At 38.0% G+C, this 22,594-nt stretch overlaps 1 protein-coding gene and 1 long non-coding RNA gene across 5 annotated transcripts in view; one reads left to right on the forward strand and one right to left on the reverse strand.

Moving 5' to 3' along the window:
* Positions 1-22,594, reverse strand: part of LOC132914981 (uncharacterized) — a 292,404-nt gene that overhangs the window by 41,157 nt on the left and 228,653 nt on the right. The window contains exon 1 of one of the 4 annotated variants that reach the window (XM_060974603.1): positions 2,984-3,084. The exons of the other annotated variants lie outside the window; for them this stretch is intronic. The gene's annotated coding sequence lies outside the window, so the exon portion shown is untranslated. Of the gene's footprint in view, positions 1-2,983; positions 3,085-22,594 lie in introns of those variants that run through there. 4 annotated transcript variants of the gene reach the window in all.
* Positions 3,124-6,907, forward strand: LOC132915287 (uncharacterized). Its single transcript, XR_009659834.1, has 2 exons — positions 3,124-3,361; positions 6,746-6,907. It is a non-coding gene; the product is annotated as an uncharacterized LOC132915287 (long non-coding RNA).

Here is a 22,594-nt window from a genome sequence, read left to right on the forward strand (position 1 = left end):
CTGTGTTCGCTTCTGTAGAACAAATTTTCTCTCACTTTTGAACAGAATCCGACAATCGCACGAAGCTGGTCGTATATCTCCCGTGTCTCTTTGCAACGCGGGCATGTTACAGATGTTCGTGTCGTCGACTACCAGACCGGATCCACCATCGCGCTTTTCGATGTCGTCCATCTCACGCGGTTATTCGACCAACCTTGGCAACGATTTACCGATAGTCGAATTATACGCATTATCGGGTCGCACGACGGATCGCGGGATGGATTAACGAGCATGATATAAATAACCGACATGCTATCGATCCTTATATCGCGAAGCAACGCTGGTTTTTCCATTGTGTGCACGACGCGTTCTATGTCAGTCTTCCTGTTTCACCGTCGGCAAATATTTGTCGGAGTCGAAACACAACGCGGTCTAATGGTGCGAGTTGTCTTCTATTGCTAGAGACCAAACAATACACCGGCTATAACAGTTTTGCCTCAGTTGTCGTTGTTCTCTCTGTTTCAGTATTTCTATGTTCCATTCTTTCCTTTTTGGATTATTAAATTAGCGCGTCGATCGCAAGCCTGTCGAATGATATTGATACACGTTTTTACGTTTCAGTAATTTAAAAAACGTGAGTTACTATTCGATATCGTTTTTGGCTCTCGCAGAGCTTTCGCAAATATTTAACGAATAGCTCAGATATTTTTCTGTATATTCTATCTTTTACATCTCGAAGGATTTATTTTTTTAATTAAATATGATTCTTTTTTCCTATCAAATGGCGATTAATATACACCGAGATACCAAATCTCACGAGCAATAAAATTTACTTTATTCCGAAAACATCATCAGAAGAATCCCTAACTAAAACTAAAACCGATTAAAAAACACAGAATTTATTATATCTTCATCCGAACCGTTTCATCCAATTCGAAGATTATCCAAAAAGAAAGGACCGTACAACCAGTTATCCAGTGAATGGAGGGATTTGTTACGCGAGTTTACCGCGTGAGAATCGACGAAGTGGCACGAGTGCATTGGTTCTTGCGTCAGTAAGTCGGTGTTAGGGGGATGCATTATCGATAGCATGCGCAACAAGATTTCCAGGAGGTTTCTCCCTGCCAGCGAAACCGAAATGCGATTCGAGACGGGCGCGGAAGAAGCGGTAAGTTTCCATCTCGTTTGGCCGACGCGATGCTTTTTATTCAACCGGATAGAACGCGTCGACGGTTCTTGACTTCGTTCTTCTTCGATCTTCTCGCGGTCCTTCCGTTCAAATTTTCCCGCTCTGCCTCCTTATCTGACTGGTGGATGGCCGCGTCCGTTTTCTCTGTCGCGTTCAAGCCACCTTTAACACGCCTCGGTTGTTCCGTTGAATTGATTTCAGCCTCGCGCACAGAAAGTCAGTGTTTATTCAGGAGCATTCGGGAAGTTCCGAGATGGGTTGGATTGAAACCGAACTATTTTCAATTGGCCCGACTCCCGACCCGATCCTTGTACATTGCAAATCGAATTCGATCACCGCGATACCCCCGATTTCACGTAATCTGCCTTCGCCCTACTCTACTTTTTTCCTCTTTCTTACGCCTCTCGATGAGATTTCACCTTTAATTTATTTCGCATCATCGTCAAAGGGATCAACGAATATCGATGGACCGTTAGAGCTTGTTTTTAATGCGATTTGCTTTTCCAGGAAATTAATTTAAATGGCTCGAAATTTATCAGGCTTTACGGTAATTCGGATTATTGAAGATTATTATTGAATCTGCACGATTCATGCTTTATCTTGATGAATTCACCTTTTGGGATAAGCGTGATAGTTACTTTCAAAGATGGAATTTAGTATCGAAATAGAAGATATTAGTTGTATATGAGAAGGATATTTTTGTGAACCGAGAAAATATATCAGAAGGCTAATATTTATAAGAGTATTTCTGCTTCTGATATCGGATTGCTTTTGAAAGAGTAATCTTCCTGTATTACTATTTTATACATTGAATTTCCCTACTTTTCTGTTTATTAATTACTGTACTTTTACACGTTTATGTTAGATAATTGTACTGGAATTAAAATGAAAATTAATATAGTAAAAGTTACGATGAACGCGAGAATAGAATATTACAAATATCGATCTCTACTTATCAGATATTTTTTCAATTTAAAAGTGCAACAAAAAATGTGATTAAACCCGGTAGAGCCAGTATAGTAAGCCAGTGAAGTAACTTTTATTCCAGCCACTTTTACGCGGTTGAAATCAGATTTTAAGGTTCAGCCAATTACGAGGCTTCCTTTTTTTTAATTGATTTAAACGAACGTCAATTAGGAGTATCGGAAAATTGGCTCCAGTCGTTACCTCCTGTTCGGTTCTTTGTAATCCACTTATCTTACACTTCTCTATATTACAGGACGTCGTACTTTTTCACGCTAACGTAATAACATTGCAATAAATCTAATGGACCGTAGGAATTCTGCTTTCCGGTACTAGTACGTCAATTATTCGGAATTATTCTCAACGTGAACCGATGAAAGGAATATTTTTGTTTAACTTGCGAGTCCAGCAGATTCACAATTCAAACATCCGAATGGAACATAAGTCACCTTCCGTAACAGCCATGTATAGTGTACGTTATATTTGATTTATACTATCCAAACGTTTTGTTATATATATACACGAAAACACACGGCACGTACGTCAAATATTCAAACACAAGTCAGACGCAATACCGCCGCAATTTAAACACAATATAGCAACTATATTATTCAGATATTCCACACCACGTACAAAGCTGGACTTGTACCAACACGTCGTATACTCTGAATTCTCTGACACGGATTTCTATGGGTCATATAATAAGATGGTGTAAGATGAAGTCTTCGAAACAAGCAAGTACTATGTACGTCGAAATTTTCTATAAAATTTTACGTTCAAATATCTGTAAGAATACACTTATACATTTACATGTTTACCTTGAAATAAAATTAACTTTTTAGAAATACATACATATTCTTATATGCACAATGTCGAATAGATTGTTTTTTCACGTTCTATTTATCGTCAAATAAACACACGACTTTAACGATCACGTTAAAAGAAACTGTAACACAACAATATTGTAAATATTTTTTGTTTTTAAGATTCGCGCACGCTTGGACGTATTTTCGTTCTTACTTTGAAAACATCTACGTATGTATACACGTTCCTGTTTCCAATGTTAGAATGGAACGGTTTACTTCTCGAAGACAGTCACCATAGCGAGAATTCTCTTCCTCGGTGCTTGAACGAAGAGGTAGAAGTACACTTAATTGATTGGTTATTGTTCCTGCCTATACCTGGCTCGCAAAGGTCTACAACCATAAATAAGATCCACAAAGACACGAGGTAGGATAGTTCTCGAAATATTATCGTTGCCTACCCTCTACACTTTAGTTTCTTCACTTTTAGTGGACGATACAACGTCTGGGAGTTTTTAAGAGTAAATATATATATTACTTTTGTCGCAATAATCAATTCGACAAGTTCTGGTGAACTTTACAAGTTCAGAATTTTTACGTACATATATTAATCTGTAAATGGTATCTATGAGTGATTATTCTGTCATATAAGCCATATTGACTGCAGGATACTATCATTAAAAGTATTCAGATAATTAAAAAAATTAAGAAAGGTAATATTATGGGTTACTTTTATTACGTACTTTATTTAAAAACTAATTAAGTTAAACTTTGAATGTGTGCGATGTCTTGAAGAATACTTTTGAAAGGACCACAAAAATAAATACCATAAAATTAAAAATTGCACAAATGTAAATATTTAGTAGACTGTAGCTTACCAGTTATAATTAGCGTTTCTGTCTGTGAGTTATAGATTTACCGCAGATCGTATGTGGTAACCTACGTATAATTTTCGCCGTTGTAGCTAACGCGTGTATTTACGTGGTGTCGCCTATAAGAACGTTTAATCGACTTTGACGTTCGCGCGCACGTGAATCGTTATTTGTCCCACATACAAAGGTTACCATACTTATATCTATATATATATGTTTGCATTCTGTGCAAATGGCAGTTTATATAATAAACAACAAAATTATTACGCGTCCTACCGGAGTTTTGCGTATTTAACACGGTTTTTCATTTGATTCTATCTGTAGACATTTGACATTGTGTTGAACAATTTAATGAATTTTATAATGATTTTTAGGATGATTTTATGTTTATTACTTTACTCAAATTTATGAATAATTGCCAATCCGATATGTTCCTATTTAACGTTTCCAATTTTATTTTATAAATCTACGATTAATTTATAAAGTGATTATTAAAGCCGCCGTAAAAAAAATGAATAAATTCAATAGAAGTAGCTTTCAAAAATAACCAGAATTTCATCTCGTTTTGTATCATTAGTGTGGGAGCAAAGAAACAATGGAGGTAGCAAGGTGCTAAAAGAAACACGTCATTAAATTAAGACCTTTTTAGCAAGCAGCTAAGGAAGCAAAAAGGGTACAGAAAGCATTGATTTCTTTCCTCCTCAGTTCCTATGGCCTAACGTATCTCGTTCTAGCTTTGTGTTTGTTCGAAACACGATCTCGTAGAATTTTTTAAATGCTTTCTTTGCGAAAATACTTTCTTCGGCGTAACGTGTGTCTGATTATTGTTTAAGATATGCATTGACGACACGGGGGGCGGGAATGGTGGCAAAGTTGTTTTTTTGCAGTTAAAATCTTTCCACGATCGTCGTCTGTGCTGTTTAACCGGGGAAGCAAAGCTGCTTTTGTTTCGTTGAATTCGACTTGCGGTCACGTTTTCCATCGTTTATTTATTTTATCCGTTGATCGAAACGGCATGCTCGTGGCAGAGAAAATAACCTATCCGAGGTGCTCGATTTTGAGGAAAAATTCGTTCATTTGTTTCCCTACTTTATTAAAAAATGTATCGTAGTTTCGATTTTAGAGAATTCCAGTTTCAATATACGTAAAGAATCGCGTCTTGAATCAAAGAATTCTTTTCTTAAATTTAAGTTAAAGAGCTTCGAATATCGAGATTTTATATAAAATATAAGGTAGGTTTCATCAATTTAAAATATTATTGACATTCGATGATACTTTTATGTATAGCAAGCTATTTACTCGAATTAATTCCATTTTACAATTAGTTAAATTTCTATAAAAGGTTTTTCACATTTTGTAAGAACACTACGTGCTTTCACGTGTTTTCATCTGCATCATATTTTTTTGCAAGTAAAATGACCATAAATACTTCAGAGATCGAAAATATAGGGAATAACAACGTGGAAAGCATCGTCAATATTTGTCGACATGATCAATAACCTCTCATGGTTGTCTATGAAACTCCTATTCTAATTTCCTTGATAGTCGATATTCAACGTTGAGATATAAAACGATATATCTTCGAGCACTTTTATGAAACAGAATGTTATATGCTATTTAAAAATTGATCAATATCCATCCTCTTAATTCCTTGCTTGCGCAACTTTTTGTGCAGCTTTATCAATTTGTCAACTTCCTCCCTTTGTAGACGTTTGAAGAAAGAAAAAGAAAGAAAGATGTAGGCTGCGTCGTTAAAACACCTGTCGTATTAGATTTATTATCGGTACCATACGTACTCTGTGATTTCAGCAGTTGATCTATAAATCATTTGGAAAATTGCTGATAAAATTGAAAAATTTCTTGGCATTCAAGCATTTTGTGCCGACGTGACGCTAATGTACCATAGGAAATTCCTTTACAATGGATACTTCGTGTCGAAACTGGCCATCGACTTTTTATAACTACGTATTCAAGTTCCATTGCGCGCTGTTCGCATTCTGGAAAATACTACAGAAACCGTACGGATTCGATGACCGCATGCTTTTTGGTTTTTCCGGTGCTCAGTCATGTCACAGGATGAATGGTTCGAAGCAGCATTGGGTACCGGTTATAATTTTTCATAGTTACCATCCAGTATGTTATACACAACATATAATCACGTTTCTTTGTTTCGCTTCTTACCGTTTCTAGATTGAGTTCCCCTTATTGTTGGTTAAGCTAGCTTCATTGCAATGTGAACTATTATAATTCAATAGAAACTATTAACTGATAAAATCCAATTATTTTAGGGAAAAATCGGATGTTATATTTTTCTTTATTCTATGAATATTTAAATAGAAATGGAAAGAGAGTCCGTTTCATCGTTTCCGCGTTAGCTCTATCACACTTTATTAACTATAATGTTTATATCTACATCGAGGTTGTTTAATTTCATCTTAGAAATAACAATGAAAACGAGCAAGACATGCACAAATAATCTTTCCTCGCGAAATTCGCTCTATCGATCCTTTTCCTAGGTAAGCAAGTGGAAAACTTCTCGAAGATATTGCTAATAACAAACAAGTATCACCAGCTTCCGTTTGCTTTCGCTACGGAACTATCGTGCGCCATTGTTGCATACACACGTACAGCCAACAATCTCTGGATAAAGGGATTGTAAATCTTTTCGAATCAATCTCCGAAACAAGCACGACAAACAATCGAGCGAGAACGCAGAGTGAATACAGAGAAACACGAAAGAATAAAGTGGAATCTTTTTTCCTTCTACCCCCTCCCATTTCCTATTTCCTTTTCGTTCTTTCCCCTTTTTCCTATTCTTCTAGAACGTATTGTGAACCACCTCCTCGAGAGAGCTGTTTGTATCCCGCGTTTGTTGAAACTCTTTCTGTTTTTACGAATAACTTTTTACTCAAGAACGCTTAAATGGATTTTGTGTGTAGTTTATGTTGGCGGTGTAAGTCATGCTGGATGGTGCCCCGTTTCAAGGATGCTCTGTGCTTGAAAAAGATGGCCTACTTCACCAGCCTAATGACATAATTCTGCCAGATAACCGTGTCAGTCCGGTACCAATGGAACAATACACATTGTACGAATTCCATTTCTACGGACCGTCTCAGTTTAAAAAAAAATCTACCTAGATCTTTTTGCTGAAAATTAACAGGATTTTGTATCTTTACATCGATCTTGGATATACGATTATTTTTTATAATTCTCTATTTTGTAATAATAATGATTATTACACTGTCTGGATTTTTATTAACTTGCTCGAGTAGAATAGTTCCATTAAACATTCCATGAAAATGAAGTATTTTATTGGATGAAATGGATATTACAAAAAATGGAAAAATTAGGTGCAATGAATATTATAAAAAATTGGAGAAATTAGATGCAGTGAATATTACAAGAGTATGAGATGTTTCATAATCGAAATGACTAACAACTTCCGAGAACTGATGTACAAAACTGCTTCATTATTTCGAAATTAAGGGAGGAGAATCAATAACGAATGTTTCGCAAACAATTTTCTGTATTAAAGTATCTTCACTTGCATCTATTTTATAAGATAGTATTTTATAAGACGTAAAATAACTGTAAAATAGATTTATTCAAATAAATTACATAGTTTTATTTAATGAAGAATTGCCGTAACAGAATTATGTTGCAGCAAGATAAAGATTATTACATCATGCAAATTTCTTTTTCGCCAATTTCTCTTTTCTCTTATCCAATTACAGGAAAGTTACAGCTTGGCCTGGTTATCATAATCAAAGCGTAGCATTAAAAACAGAACTTAATAATCCCCTATATTTCTAACGACGGGTAAAACTGTTTCGAGCAGAAATTGAATAATTTTAGTGGATGACTACAGTGCAATAAAAAAATATTTTCCTTGATCATATTTCCCAAGAAATATTTTATAACGAATCATTCTTCTAAGTTGACACTATATAATATTTATCTTGTGCAAAATTCATTCGTACGTCTCCCTTATATTTTTTATTTTAGTCGGACGATGAATAATAGTAAAATGGCTTGTTTTCGTTTGAAACGTTATTTTTCTCGCCGTTCGTTCTGAATTATTTTTTGCTAATAGCTCCTGGTAAACATTATTGTCGGTCGTATTTCTCGATCTTCCTTTTGAGATTCAGTTCCTAATGAAAAATCGCTATGTTAAATCGTATGTTCCGACATTTATATAATCTGCTTCGAGTACAACATTTTCGTTTGTTGTAGCAACTTCACGAGTACATAATAGGAACCTAAATACGAATGTACAATATACAGCCCAATTATCGAGTAGTCAATAATAATTTTACTAAAAGAATCAATTTTTCGTTATGGCAGAAATACCTATAGAGAACGCTTAAATAACCTTCAGAGTCAAGTTCAAACTAAAGAGTACGTCAATAAAAAGATTAATATACACAACGAATAAGCAAAATATTTTAACGATCCAGATAACCTGAATCGCATCGGTCTCCATGACATACGTTCTCTAATCATGCACCGATCTCTAAGCACTGCCTACGAGGGTGACTCAAATATAAACGAGACTTTATTTTTAAAATAATTTTATTCAGTGAAATAACATAGCCAAGCACATATTATTTTTCAACATAGTCTCCTGCTTTGGAAATGCATTTTTCCCAGCGGATTGGGAGATTTTTGATCCCAGCATCGTAAAAAGAAGAGTGCTGTGTCAGAAGCCAATTGCGCACAAAGGCCTCCACCGCCGCGTCGTCTTGGAATCGTTGTCCTCCTAGTGCTTCTTTAAGCGGTCCGAAGAGATGGAAATCGCAGGGCGATAGGTCAGGACTGTAGGGAGGATGATCAAGTGGAGTCCACCTTATTTCCTCTAATGTTGTGCAGGTTAGAGCTGCTGTATGAGGCCTGGCGTTGTCGTGGAGGAGAATGACGTCTCGAATCGGTTGGTTACGCCTTTTCGAACGATAAGCAACCTTTGCCTCCCTCAAAAGCTCACAGTAATAAGCAGCATTTATTGTGCGAATGTTCTCCTCCGTAATGCTGGTTCGAGGACGACGATCATGTTCCACATTTTCAACCAGTTCACGTCCTTCCTTGAACTTCTTATGCCAGGCAAACACGCGAGCCCTTGACAGTGTCTGATCCCCGAACTGTGCAGTCAATCTTTGCAGAATTTCTATTGGTTTGACGCCTTCATGTGTGAGAAATTTAATAATAATGCGTTGCGCAACTGAGAGGTGTACTTGTTGCTCTGACATCTTGAATACTACCGCCAAACGTGTCTGAACTGGACAACGGCCTGCTCTCCCCACTCCTGACATCCCAACCAATGCACACTAGAAGCGGCCGCTCGCTCCCTTTAAATTTACGCGCTCAGAAACAAAAGTCTCGTTTATATTTGAGTCACCCTCGTACTTTGCGGAAGACTACTCTCCGTTCCCATATTTCTCGTTCCATTTGACTTCTAATGACGCGTAGCATAAAGAAGCCGACGAGAGAGGTAATAACCCCGACAGCCGTAAAACTGTTCTTTTGTATCGCGTAACGGCCAACTCCCGCGCGCTCTTGAATTACGATCGATATCATTTCTTGCTGGGCCGCGCACGTTCTTTTTCCTCGTCAGCGTTAAAACAACCAGCAATGTAATTACGGGCACAATCTTTCCATCTGAGACTCTAGCGAAGCCACGAGAAAGTGTTGGCAGAAACAGGGGCTCGTTTGTCCTCGAGTTTGTGCGCTCGCGCGCGCCCCAAAGGTAGTCAAAGCGAATTCATCCGCATTTTAATCTCGATGCGGAGCGAGTTTTGTCGTGCGAGAACGTCACGCGCGTTTCAGCAGTCTATTGTATTATATGAGCTTCTCAGAAGTCAGGCTAATTTACTCCAGTTTTTAATCATTTTTTAATTTCATTACGCAGATACACGATTAATAATCAATTGTTCAATTCTCAAACAACCGATGTTTCACTTTCATGATTTTTTAAGATATGCAAATTTTGTATTTTTAATTAAAATTTTATCATTTTAATTTCTAATCTTTGCAAAAAATGTGTTCATAGCAAAAAGGTGATGTACGTGACGGGGCAGATTTCAATTTTTTATAAACATCATCGCTCTTCTACTCTTTTGAACATACATAGGTGTTCGAATATTTTCGCGAGTCATTGCAATGTTCCTTGATCATTAATGCTGCGTGACCGATGCAATAACGCGCGTGGAAAAAAAAGTAGTTCGTTCGCATCGTGCTTCAAACCCGCGACGCGACGCGTGTCCCACAGAAGTCAATGCAAATGGAATATCGATTAATAGTTTACGCGAGCCTTCCTTCCTTCCTTGTGCCTTTTCGTTGCTACGTGTTCGTTCGATATAATTTATGGGTACAACGACAGCGACGCGATGCAATGTACGAACTCTCGATGCTAGTTAAGTGGAAGGGAAAAAACGCAGAACGAGTGAAGCGATCTAAGTGGACGAAGAATTAATATGTCACGGCCATGGAATTAATTATGACGTAATAATTAGAAGGAGCTGAGTCGAGGCACGATATTAGGCTAGAGCTAGGTAGCGTACTCTGGGGTGGGGAACGTTTATAGGATATAAAATTGAGGTGTTCATGGGTTAATGTGCTTTTAAATCGTGGAGCGAAGATGGTTCAGGATCATCATACTTTCGAGAGGGTAAAGAATATTTTTATGTGCCGTAGTTACTTGTGCGGTATTGGCATAAAAAAAAAAAAAAAAAAAAAAAATGGTAAATATTATGTATATTATAATATATTTAAGTAATAAGTAGATTCTTCAGTGAGTTTAGATTATTTGTATATTTATCTCGTTTTTGAGAAAAGTTGAAGTTGAGAAAAACTGAGCTTCTTAATCTTAATTGATTGTAAGAGTTATTATATATTTATTTCAAGTCTCAGAATTAGTATCATCATTCAATTAAGTTTGCAAATAATATTACTGCGTTATGATGTTATGGAATGTATATTCCAGATGCGACATATTTAAACCATACCGTAATCTAGAACGCAATTTAATAGCATCATGAACGAAAACTGCAAACTCCTTTTTTCATAGTTTTAAATCATTCTTCATCTAACAAATTAATCGAATAAAAATTGCTGACCGAAACTAGCAAACGTGCCAAAATCCAGTTGCTTTCATCGTCTTTTCAATCATTCGCCTTTCTCCCGACGAGAGACAAAAACGAGAAAAAAAAGGAAGGAGGAGAAGAAAGGTCCAAACGTGAAAATGACAAAGCTGTAAAAAACAGAGGGAAAACGAGGAGAGAAAAGGGCCGAGGAAAACAACGGGGAAAAACCTCAACAAAAGTGTACACGGTGCGCGAAGGTCGGTCAACGAACGACCAGGGAAAGTTTGTATGTTCGCCAACAGGGAACAGCCGGATTAACGAGAACCAAGCTACCCGTAGTAGTACGCTGTACGTAAACGTCGCTTTTTAACGGCACGCTGACCCCTTTCGACGTCAACATGTAAATAGGTGACGCGTTAAATCGGTACCCGCGCACAGGTACTTCACCGTCCTATACAATCTCGGCGTGACGACCCGTTGCCTGTAGATCCTACTAGAGCGACAAAGATAGAGAGAGAATGACACATACCTACATGCACAGGGAGACGCCACTGAAAGAGAAGCTCGAAACTGTTGGTATAGAGTTGGCATACGTGCGTGCGGTTGACGGAGAAGGTGGAGTCGTTGTCGTGGAGGTGTCAGTACTGTGAGAGGCAATAGCTATCCCGCATCATAGATGTAATACGAGTTAATACGTGTCGAACACGTCGCACATTCGGGACATAGTATCGCGCGGCGTCGCGAATCGAGGCGCGCGCGTACGTAAGCGCACGTACGAGTGCACACAGAGCTGCATTGGCCGAACGGACGTCGTTTGGGCGGAGTGCAAGTCACTCACAGCTGTCCTCCGCATATGAGCACGCATGCTAAGCATTAATCATATCGAGAACACCCTTGCTCCTCCCTACCCTCTTCTCCTCCTAAACACCCACATACCATCGTAGCCTGCTCTGGGCTCTGACCCTGGTTATAGCCATCGCTGCTCGCCATCTCCTTTCCTCCGCGTTCAACCTCGTCCCAACCACCGCGCCAACGTTCGCTCAGCGATCATGCACACGCACAGGCCAAGAGATGCACGGCGAGCGTGTACACGGGTTCGCTCGCCTACGGGTTCGCGCGTACCAGCCATGGGTGCGTTTGAAATTCGGCTTAATGACGATGTCAATCATCGTCTGCGGTCTCGTAAGTATCTGGTCCCGTGGACCTTTCACGTTTTCAAGACCTTCGCAAACAGCAGTGTCGAGGATACCCGCCAGCAAATGCGTGTCTCGACGCTTAACGCGTGTAAAGCACGAAAGAAAAACGATTTCGTGACACGATGGACCTGCTTGATAGAAGGTTGATATCGGGCTTGCGAGGGATTAAACGGGTTCCAGCAACGATTTCGACGAATTAAGGAGGAAACGAGTAGGAGACACGAGAATTGGGGGTTGAAGTGGAAACCAGAGGGTTTGAGGAGGTTTGAGGTGGTTTGAAGTAATCGTCTTTGCGGTTTGCTAGTTTGAAATTTTTGTGATCAGAAATATAGAGGTCTGCACTTCGGAACACGATTTTGGTTCATGTTGCTAGTATTGTTGTAAAATTATCGTTATCATTTTAAAAAAAGCAATAAAGTACTTTTTGATAGTGAAATTCGAAATTTTATATGCATAGTGTAGTTACTAGCAAATAGGAAAAGTCGCAATTTGAAATCGCATTGTATATTGTGCATCGCACTTTGCATATTGTGGATCGCACCACTTTACATAGAAATCTCTTAACTTCCTTTCCTCGAACTTCGCAAGCTATAAAAATAAACAATCGCTTTCACATTCTATTAGATTCTATTACAAAGCTGCTTCAACTACTACTACGCGCGTTCCTATCAAATTGTTCTTTCGAAATTGTTTTCTCAAATTTGTTGAGAGTCGTACTCTAATATTTGCTCTACCATTTCCGAATATTGAAAGTGTTCGGTTAAATAACTATTTTCAACATTAGCGATATAATACAATAATTAAGAATTTCTTAGCTGAATTCAACAATTTCAACAATTTATAAATACACGAGTATGTTAAAAGATGGTAATTTTAATGGTATACAATAGAATTAATTGAACTCGGTATCTATAGCATATAGCTATACAAGTAATGTACAGGTAATTTCGGTTACAATTTAACGATGCTTCTGTTATTTTGTGAAATAAAGACAAATCGATTTGGATGCTCGGCGAGTTCCGTGTCGTTGACTAGATAACATCGTGACCGAACGTTAATCAGCGAAATTATCGAAACCGATACAATAGCACCGCGAGAACATCGGTAGGACGAATTAAATAAATTATCCGTCGGTGACTAGCTCATGAAACGATAATTAGTATTAGTTGTAACGTTTAACGATTGAATAAATCACGATAGCGTAAATCGTCTCGAGGTAACGTAAATAATATATCTGTAAATAGGCGTGCATTGAGGTCATAATTGAGCGCAATGTATCTGGCATACGGATAAAGCAATGCCGAAATTCAATTATCACCAACTGCTTTTAACTAATTGAAAATTTATTTGCGGACGATCTCTATTACATTCTTTAAATTCAATTCAGTTCAGATTTTTATAATTCTTGTTAAATCTTACTAATTAGTACGAGAGAGCCATTAATAATCTGTTAGTAGAGAAATGTTTGAAAGGAAACTAGGTTCATAAGATAATGTTGAAAAAAAGACAAAGAGCCGAAGGAAAGTAAATTTTGTCTAACTACATATATGCATATTACTTCTCTATGTTCAGCTAGACAAAATGCATATGTATGTTATCTTACCATTACTTACGTTTATTATACGAAAGAAACTTTACGAAAATAATAGAAAATGACTCGTAAGTGAATCTTGTGACCGAGCAGTTGCGATTCAACTTAAATTATAACGGAAACGTCTGTGCTATTTCTGGTCATTACGCAACACAGACGCGATACGATGACACACGATGGCTTGCGTCGTATCATCCACCTAAGTGGCTTTATTATGCGCCGCGAGATTCGCTTGAAATTACAACGAGCGCCGTTGACCACGTCTCTGCTGCTGCTTTTCGAAATTGCCGCCACATCGTTCGATCGCGACTGAATGCGAATCGCGTATTATACGAGTCGCGGTAATGGCCAGGTCGTGGTTGAAATTGGTGCAACTGTCCAACGAGATTCTAGGATTCCGAACGGTGAAAAGCGTTCTTACTCGCATCCTTCGGTGAATGGACACGCGCCCATTTTGCCGCAATAGGAATTCGGCTGCGGAACAATTGCGAACGCGCGGAAATGCTACTGGGAAGAGCTTATCGAATGCTTTCGATCACGTTAAAAATTCTAATACAAATATGTACAGCGTATCTATGGATCTGCGGAATAGTTAACTCGGCGTCATAGTGAATCATTGCTTTCAATTACTACATATTGCATAATTATTATCTCAATAACAAATTTTCAGTCTATTTAATTTTGCTAGATTTGCTTACATCAAGTTCTCTTAAACAATCGCTTAAACAATACCACTTTCAATAATTATCTTTTCAAAATACGTACTAGAACAATGAGAATAGATACATCAGTAAAACACATCGACGTTAGACACATATACATTTCACCGCAAAGGCCAGACGTAAGAACCAGCTATTCTTTGTTCTCCATTCGTTGCCATTATTCACAAGACAAGCAGAGAATGCTTCTAATATCGTGAAAATAAACACGTTTGGGATACACGCCAGACAAAACGAAATAACACAATCGTCGAAACATTCGCTAGCAACTCGCGTGTAATTCGTGTGCAACTTGCATTGGAAGCGAATCGCGAGGCGTCGAGGACACGTGCGTCGCACGCGACTTTCTTCTCGCGTGGGTGTACGCGCGCACACGTGCTTGGCGAGCAAATAAACGGCTGTGAAAACGCGACCAGACGAGAACACGTCTGCGGGAAACACATTGCTCCGTTCTAGTCAGCCACGACCATCGGAGAGACCATCAGAGCAATCAAATAAAGACTCGATTGCGACGGGCCTCTATTTGCAGAGCGTAAAGGGAATGTGGGGATAATAGCTGGTCGAAGGAGAAGCAAACTGGTTTGCGCTTTTAAACGATTTGTATGCGATGTCTTGACTCGTTCGCTGTGATGTACATATTGATTGGGATCGAAAGGGAGAAGAGTATTTTCAATATCTTGATTTATCTTCGCTTTTGATTGGAGTATTTTAGATTAAGATGTTTTAGATTAAATGAAGGTGTAATTATAAAATATGCATATAAATATGAATTTAGTACATAGCTGCTACTTGGATGTAATTTTGTTTAATAGAACATTTTTTATTGTTCCTTATTGTTATATGTAAGTATTTCTCGAACGAACTAAACGCGTATTTATTGTGCAACGTGAATCCAGATATACATACATTTGATGTACAGTTAGATTGGATCTTTTTCTACAAAGATGATATACACTGACACGAACCTTCTCAAAATTTGTATACATAAATTCTGTATGTATGAAAAGCGACAGGCGTAAGGAATCTAATCAGCTCAACCACGAGGAATAAGACGAACGACGGAAACTTGTATTTTTCCGGCAATTCCAGAAAAGAGAACGAACAAACCGGTGACTGTTGATCCGTTCCAAAAACGGCGAACAACGAAATGCAAATTCCACATTTGTTCGCGTTAATCTCATTCAGGCGATTCAACGTTTCATGGTCGAAAATGCAAAACGTCACGCGATCTCTGAACCCTCGGTCGAAACGAACGTGCGAAACTATGCAATTTCGTTGGCTGTTTATTCCATTTCACGGCCGGTGGGACACGTCGAATCAGCGATGGTCGATTATGGCAAACCGGAGGGTTGGTGTGAGTAACAACAACGGCATAGCTTTGTAATCGTCGCTGTTTGCGCAAACAAGACCCCTTTTCATTCATTAGAGAATGCCAGTTGAAAGGAAGTGGAAAATTGAAACTATTACGAGCACTTCGCTATTACGTGTAGCACAGACATGCCACTAGAGGGAAACGAGCGTTTCATAAACAACGTGTTTCTTTTGCATCTGAGAGAGACCCGATGCTACTTTGTTAGGATCCTTATGGGCGCATGATATGAAAGCACAAAATAATTTAAAGAGATACTCGACCGCGGAACGTACGATCTGTTTATTTCACTGGGAAATGGTATGCGTAAGTCGAGTCTGGCAACAAAGGAACGTAACACTTCGGGGTGTGAAGGGTTTTCATCTTTCCTTTCCTTGCTTTCTCTTTCTTGGTTTCTTTTCTGATCTTTGATATAGTAGTATATAGGATACGGCGCAAAGTCGAAGATAAAATCTTGCGAAGAGTATAAGAAGCCAGGAGAGAATATCAGATAGGGTGATCATAAATTTATGAAAATACTTTAGAGGATGAATCTACACGTTAATATAAGTAAAAGGATGTCGTATGAGAATATGTCCTACGTATCTTAGATTTCCAGTTATATAGAGTTCCATGATTTTGATGTTATGCAAAATTTTCAAATAATTTCTATTTATTCGCTTCTAAAACAACAACGAACTCGCGAAAAAGATAACGACAGCTTGAAGTTCTGCCTGATTCATATAGATCGATGTTCGTAAACTTTAGATGATATCAAGACATGCTTCGGCTATAATATATGACGTCCTTTTAACTATATTAATGCGTAGATTCATCGTCTAAAGTATTTGCATGCATTTATGGATCATCCTGTATAGTATACCTCTGTGGCAAAGAAAAAAAAAGAGATCGAAGCTGTTAGGGTCGATATTCGAGAAGATAAAAGGCAGCAATTGACCCGGCTTCGAATATTTAATCTCGTAAAATTCTGAGAAGTTCGACGAAACTCCGATACACCGGTGGGTGTAGTTATGCACCGGCCAGATTATGGAGTACGCCGTGCTATGAAACCGATACTGTATAATATCGAAATTCCATTAGATTGTCAAGGTTACTGGTTCCCTTTGCTTCTTTTTCCTAGTCCACCTTCTCTCTGCGCTATGGTAAAGCCGGTTCGAAGCAAAGAGGGATACCAGTTAAGAAATAGTTAGCCACTAGAATTTCAGAGAGCTTAAGCTCAAAAACCGAACTCGTTTGTTAAATTTATTCAATCCTGGCGTACTATCGAATATCGTGTGATCATGGTGGAGTACCTTAAAACACGTCAACCTTTGAAGCCAGCTGTTCCAAAGTTAAAGATTAGCGCAGAGAATATTATGTGGTTATATTCGAATTTTAACTTATAATTTCAATGAACTTTTCTGAAACTATTTCTGAATATTTCTGAACAACGTTCGTTACGAGAAAACTACATATACCCCGAGTTTCATAGAAATTTGGAATTTATTTTTACAATTGGACAACGATAAATGGTGTTTAACATGCAAGATAATTTATAGTATAATGTACATACTATGGTGGGTCCAAAGGTGAGAAACTCTTATGCGGTAGAAAAATAACTAGAACATTGCGAATTTAGAGAATCACAACGCGTTGTGGATGCCTTTAAATCGTCTCAACGCGTTCTGACATTATGCAAAACACTATAACGTGTTTTCGTTCTTTCGGCTTAACATACGCTTCTAATCTGTCTAATAATATTCGTCATAAAACATTCCACGACTATTACATTTCTGACTGACAACTCACCCGCCATGTATAACCCGATATTGAACCAACGCGAACACAATGTATCTACCGCCCTGTCCACTAAATATTCGTCAGTTTGAACGTCGAAGACACCAACCACCGGTGAAAAACGAGAAACGACTGCACTCGCGATATTAGCTGCGATGAAAAGAGATCGTGGAACACGAGCCATTAGTTGTGAACGAGCTACAGGCTTAAATAACGCGGATACGGCTGAGATATCTATGCCCCTCCATATCGTAGATGCATCGTAAGAGAGAATCAGTAGAAGATACGCGAATGTTTGAGCACAGTCAGTGCTCTCGTTCATAAAAGTATCGATACCTCTTGTTCGCTGTAAAATTCTGTCGAACGAATAACACACGCGTGCGACGTACGCGCGAGTGTATGATATTCTCGAAGGAACGCGCCTTCGTTTTCTTAATGGGAGAAATTCGACGTACAACGATGAATATTCGTGGTATTGTACAACGTATCGTGCAACTACTATATAAAAGCTTCATTTTTTCTTCTTATTTCCTTTTCTTTTGTTTTACTGGGCGTTGTGTGCTCATTGTTTTTGGTCATGCACACGGGGAAATATAGAGATGTTCGAGGTATGCAATGAGTCTGAGATTCTAAGCAGGAGTGGGATATGAAGCTCGTTTGACATGTTTCTGGACAATATAGAATTTTATATGGGTTTTGTTGCAGTCCATTTTTATAGCTTGAGTTTTTGGGTATAAGCCATATCCGTATCTCGATGTATCGTTTGATATCGAGTAATCGTTTTGTTAGGTAGTTAGGATATTTAGATATCAAGGAACATGGTATGTCTAATGGTACATATGTACATAATGGTTCGTGGTTTTAAGTGGAGATATAATAATCTATCTATGTATAGAATTTAAAAAATATGTGGCATTCGTGAGAATAACGGACATATTAAAAAATACGAACTCCCTTATCTCAAACGTACAGATTCAAATTTTTCTATTTTATTTCTCATTAGCAGAAAATAATTTTCCATGTCATTTAACACGTTTGAAATTCCGAATTTTATTATTTGACGCATTGTGAATTCAAATACCACTAAACGCATTATATTTTAACGCATCCGTGATTGGAAATATTATCAAGCGACGTTATCGAGATAAATCGCGGGTGAACAGGTTTCGGAACGAGCAGGATGAAATCGCAATTGCGAGCATCCGGTCGCGCTCCCGGTAATCTATGGATCGCCATGTAAACGTGCGACTCGGATATGATAATTAATAATATGTTATTGGATTTTAAAACGTAAGTGGCAAATTTAACTGCTAAAGCGGCAGGGGTTTGAGCCATGCTTGCGATATTTATTGTTATCATGGTTTCAAAGCGTAATAATTCAGCGTAATTAATTTGTAGGTCGGCGAACACGCGTTGGTGAATGTAACGCAATTTTATTAATGCACCGACCGAACCTGGAGGTCCGTGTATCACATAATTCAATGTTTGTCGATTCATTCAAAAGTTAATAACATCCGGCTAAGGATAGATCGCGAGGAGTAAGTAATCAAAGAAACAGAGACTCCCTACCAATTTTTAAAACGAGGTTGAAAAATCATGGAATACCAGTCCACGTTCTTCTCTTTGTGTTCCTTGTTCTTTTCATTTCTGCTAATATTGGAACAGCTTTCGCAAGGAAATTTCAGAATTGTTATATATTTCAAGAAGGCAAAATATTCAGGACGTAGTATATATTTCTTGTTATATTTCTTGGTTCGTAATCGTTTCTGGCGGAATTAAAAGCGACCGAAGCGACAAGTAATATCAAGCTGACAATAAGCTACGATTGTTCTACCGAATGACCAAGTCTGAATCGACCATTGATTTTATCTTTGGACATTTGACTTCCGGAAGGTATATCCCTTTTATAGAGCTCCGGAATGGAACTTTCATATAGCTGGAGTTGCGAAGGTCGTAAAAGTTGAAAACTTTGTCGTTATCGCGTTTAGTGGGACAGAGAGAATCCTTTCTGGACGTTACTCGGAAAACGTAATTGACAATTTAATATGTGGGAGTAGAAGTTATTTTCGAAAGAGTGGATAGAATACGGTATTGTATTATGAAATGCGTGACGTGATTGAAAAATGCAGTGACTTACTGTTATATAAAAGATCAAAATAGAATTTTTCCAAAAGAAGACAGGGAAGCGTTACTTTAATTCTAAAAATATCTGTAATATGATATCGCAAGTAAGTTAAACAAGAAGAAGATGTATAATGAATCTGTTAAACGGTTTTTCAGACCTTCTTCTATCCGTTAGATAACTGGGCGGATTAAACTATCCAGGTCATCCGCAAATCCTTTCCAGCTAAGGCTAATATCCGAACAGCTGCTGTCTGCGAACGAACGTACCGTTACGGAATAAAGTAACAGTAATATCGTGCTTTCTGTAACGATTTTAATATCAAAAAAGAGTTCGACAAACACGAGCAGCACGATGTTCTGTGTAGTTTATTACGAAAGTTTCTGCCGATACGATACGTCCGTTTCTACTTTTAAATATTTGTTCTTTCTTGCGAATAAATCCAATTGATATTCTATGTACATTTATTTTTAAAAATTGTTTTGAATACTTGCAAATTTTGGAAGATCCTCAGAGATGTACTTTTATTATGGAGTACTTTCTTATGCGTGTTTCTCAGAAATAAAGAAAGATACACAGATATTAAACCAGTGTAAGCAATCTTTCTTCTTGTTCCAACGGACATCTCAATGTTTGTATTGATGGAAGTGTTCAAATCAAATATCTATTAAAAATCGTCATATTATGTACAAGACAAAGATCTGTTGTGACTTCGTTTCATACTGTTCGATTGTATCGTTAAACCCGTGGCGCAATTCCAAGGGAAAACGTCTGTATGGGGTCATGGAATTAGAGAAACGATAGATTCGGTGAACGAGTTCAGCAAATAACCATGATCGCGCGGATCTGTTTAACATATGCGAAACGTGGAACGATATATCGTACGATAAGCCAACAGATTGGCGAAACGCGCGAACGTCTGAGCGGAGCAAGAGGAGCGCGTGGTGTTGCATGCACAGGCCAGCAATTGAACCTATCGACCTTCTCATCGAAATTAGGTCCACCGTAGCAATTGTGCACTGCAAATGGCGAGTAACGTATAGGCCGCGTGATACACGCACGGAACTTGCGAACTACTTCCGGGCGAATTGTTGCGAAAAGTTGCTTCGCTTCCAGACTCGTACACGACACTGTAGAAATTAATCGCCTGGAAGGGAATATCAGCTATAAATAATTTTGGTTAAGACTTACAAAGTTTTTGAAGTTGTATCAACTATATGTAAATAAGTTGTACGTTAAGACACGATTACAACGACTTCAAGACTTTACGTTGCTAGAGTTTGTGAAATTGATTTTAGCTTCATCAAAATGTCGTATGGAAATGTTGTATGATACAATTGGATATATAGTGGCTCGTGAAAGTATTTGAACGTATTACATTGCACATATTTACCATATTCTGTATTATACACATACAAAGTTTTTATAAGTGTTTAAATATTTTCGTGATTTGGAAATTTCTCAGGGAAAAGTTTTATACAAAGTAAAGAATATTTTCTTTAGAATATTTCCCAATACATTTTTTCCAATATAGACACTATTTGTTTTTTATTGTATCGAGGTATTTCCTACTATATAAATAACATTCTTTAACTTTAACTTTTAACATTTCATTCATCTATGACATTTCGTCTAAATTCAAGTGTAGTAGCACATACGATTCTCCTAATAAGTAATTGCGGTCATTTAACAGCGAATAGAGAATCACGTTGTTCTATGGCGATGGGATTGTCGAGGAGATTATGTTTGCTCGAGATCGATGCATTACCGTTCTTGCTTTTGCGTTTTACTACAGGATCGTTGGCTTCCCGGGGTCTTGCTGGAACTAATTGCAATGAAGGCAATTATGATACTGTCAGGATAAAGACGGGCAAAGCAGATTGATAAACGGAAGCAGACGAAAAAAGAGCAACGGCCCGCAATCTCGTCTGTGTTACGTGCTTTAAAAACGCGGCTGATGTGCCGTGAAGAGTAGAATCCATTTACTTGGCCTCTTATAGATGAAAAAAGAGCAAGAACTTCTCTTTAACCGTACGTTGAAATTAATGAACATCCCAGAAAAATTCCGTTAAATTGGGTTAGATGCAGGGAAACTGATTTGTCAGTTGTCGATGATTGCTCTAAAGGGTTGAATTATTTGAACAGTCGACAATTTCCTTCTCTTTGAACTTCACATTGTTTCCAATGACAGAGGAGACATCGTTTTCTAGAAAGTAGTTATCAAGAATAGTGTACAAACGAATTGAAATATTACAATATATCTTTAAACAATCTAAATAATAACCAGTTTATCGAAATTGCCCGTCACGTGTAATTTTATATAAATTCAAAGCAAGTTTGAACATAAGTTAACGTTGATCATGCAAATACGCGATATAGCATCAATTCATAATTCCTCTGCTATGGAATTATAGGAAGTATGATGGTACTTGTATCATTATTCTTAACATACCACGATCTATAAATCTTATCGGTAATCGAATAGGGAAATTCATCACTCACAGGTGCAATCGATTAAGATCTTTCAGCATCATCGTAGAAGATGCGAATCGATTAGATGCGATAACATTTTTTCCTAACAGATCGTAATTTCTCATCTATAGTATCGTTGGAGGTTTACGCGCGTTAATGGTGATCCAGCAGATAATATAATTCATGCTCACGCACGTGCAAGACCCAGTCCCGATAGTAACGGCGCCGATGATTTACTGGCGCACCAGTACACGCGGACTACGAACGATTTGTTTTAACGCTACAGTTTCCCGGAGCAATAAATAAAACCGGCCGCGTAAAACGAGTACACGCTGAAATTATCGTTTCGACCTGATTAATTAACGAACCAGCCACGGAAATTCTACGTCGCTCTTACGCGGTCCGTTCAGTCTCCCGTAATACGATTCGATAATCCTTTAGGAGTACCAATAATAATTCGCAGGGGT

This window comes from Bombus pascuorum, chromosome 1 (assembly GCF_905332965.1).
Source record: "Bombus pascuorum chromosome 1, iyBomPasc1.1, whole genome shotgun sequence".
Taxonomy (NCBI): domain Eukaryota; kingdom Metazoa; phylum Arthropoda; class Insecta; order Hymenoptera; family Apidae; genus Bombus; species Bombus pascuorum.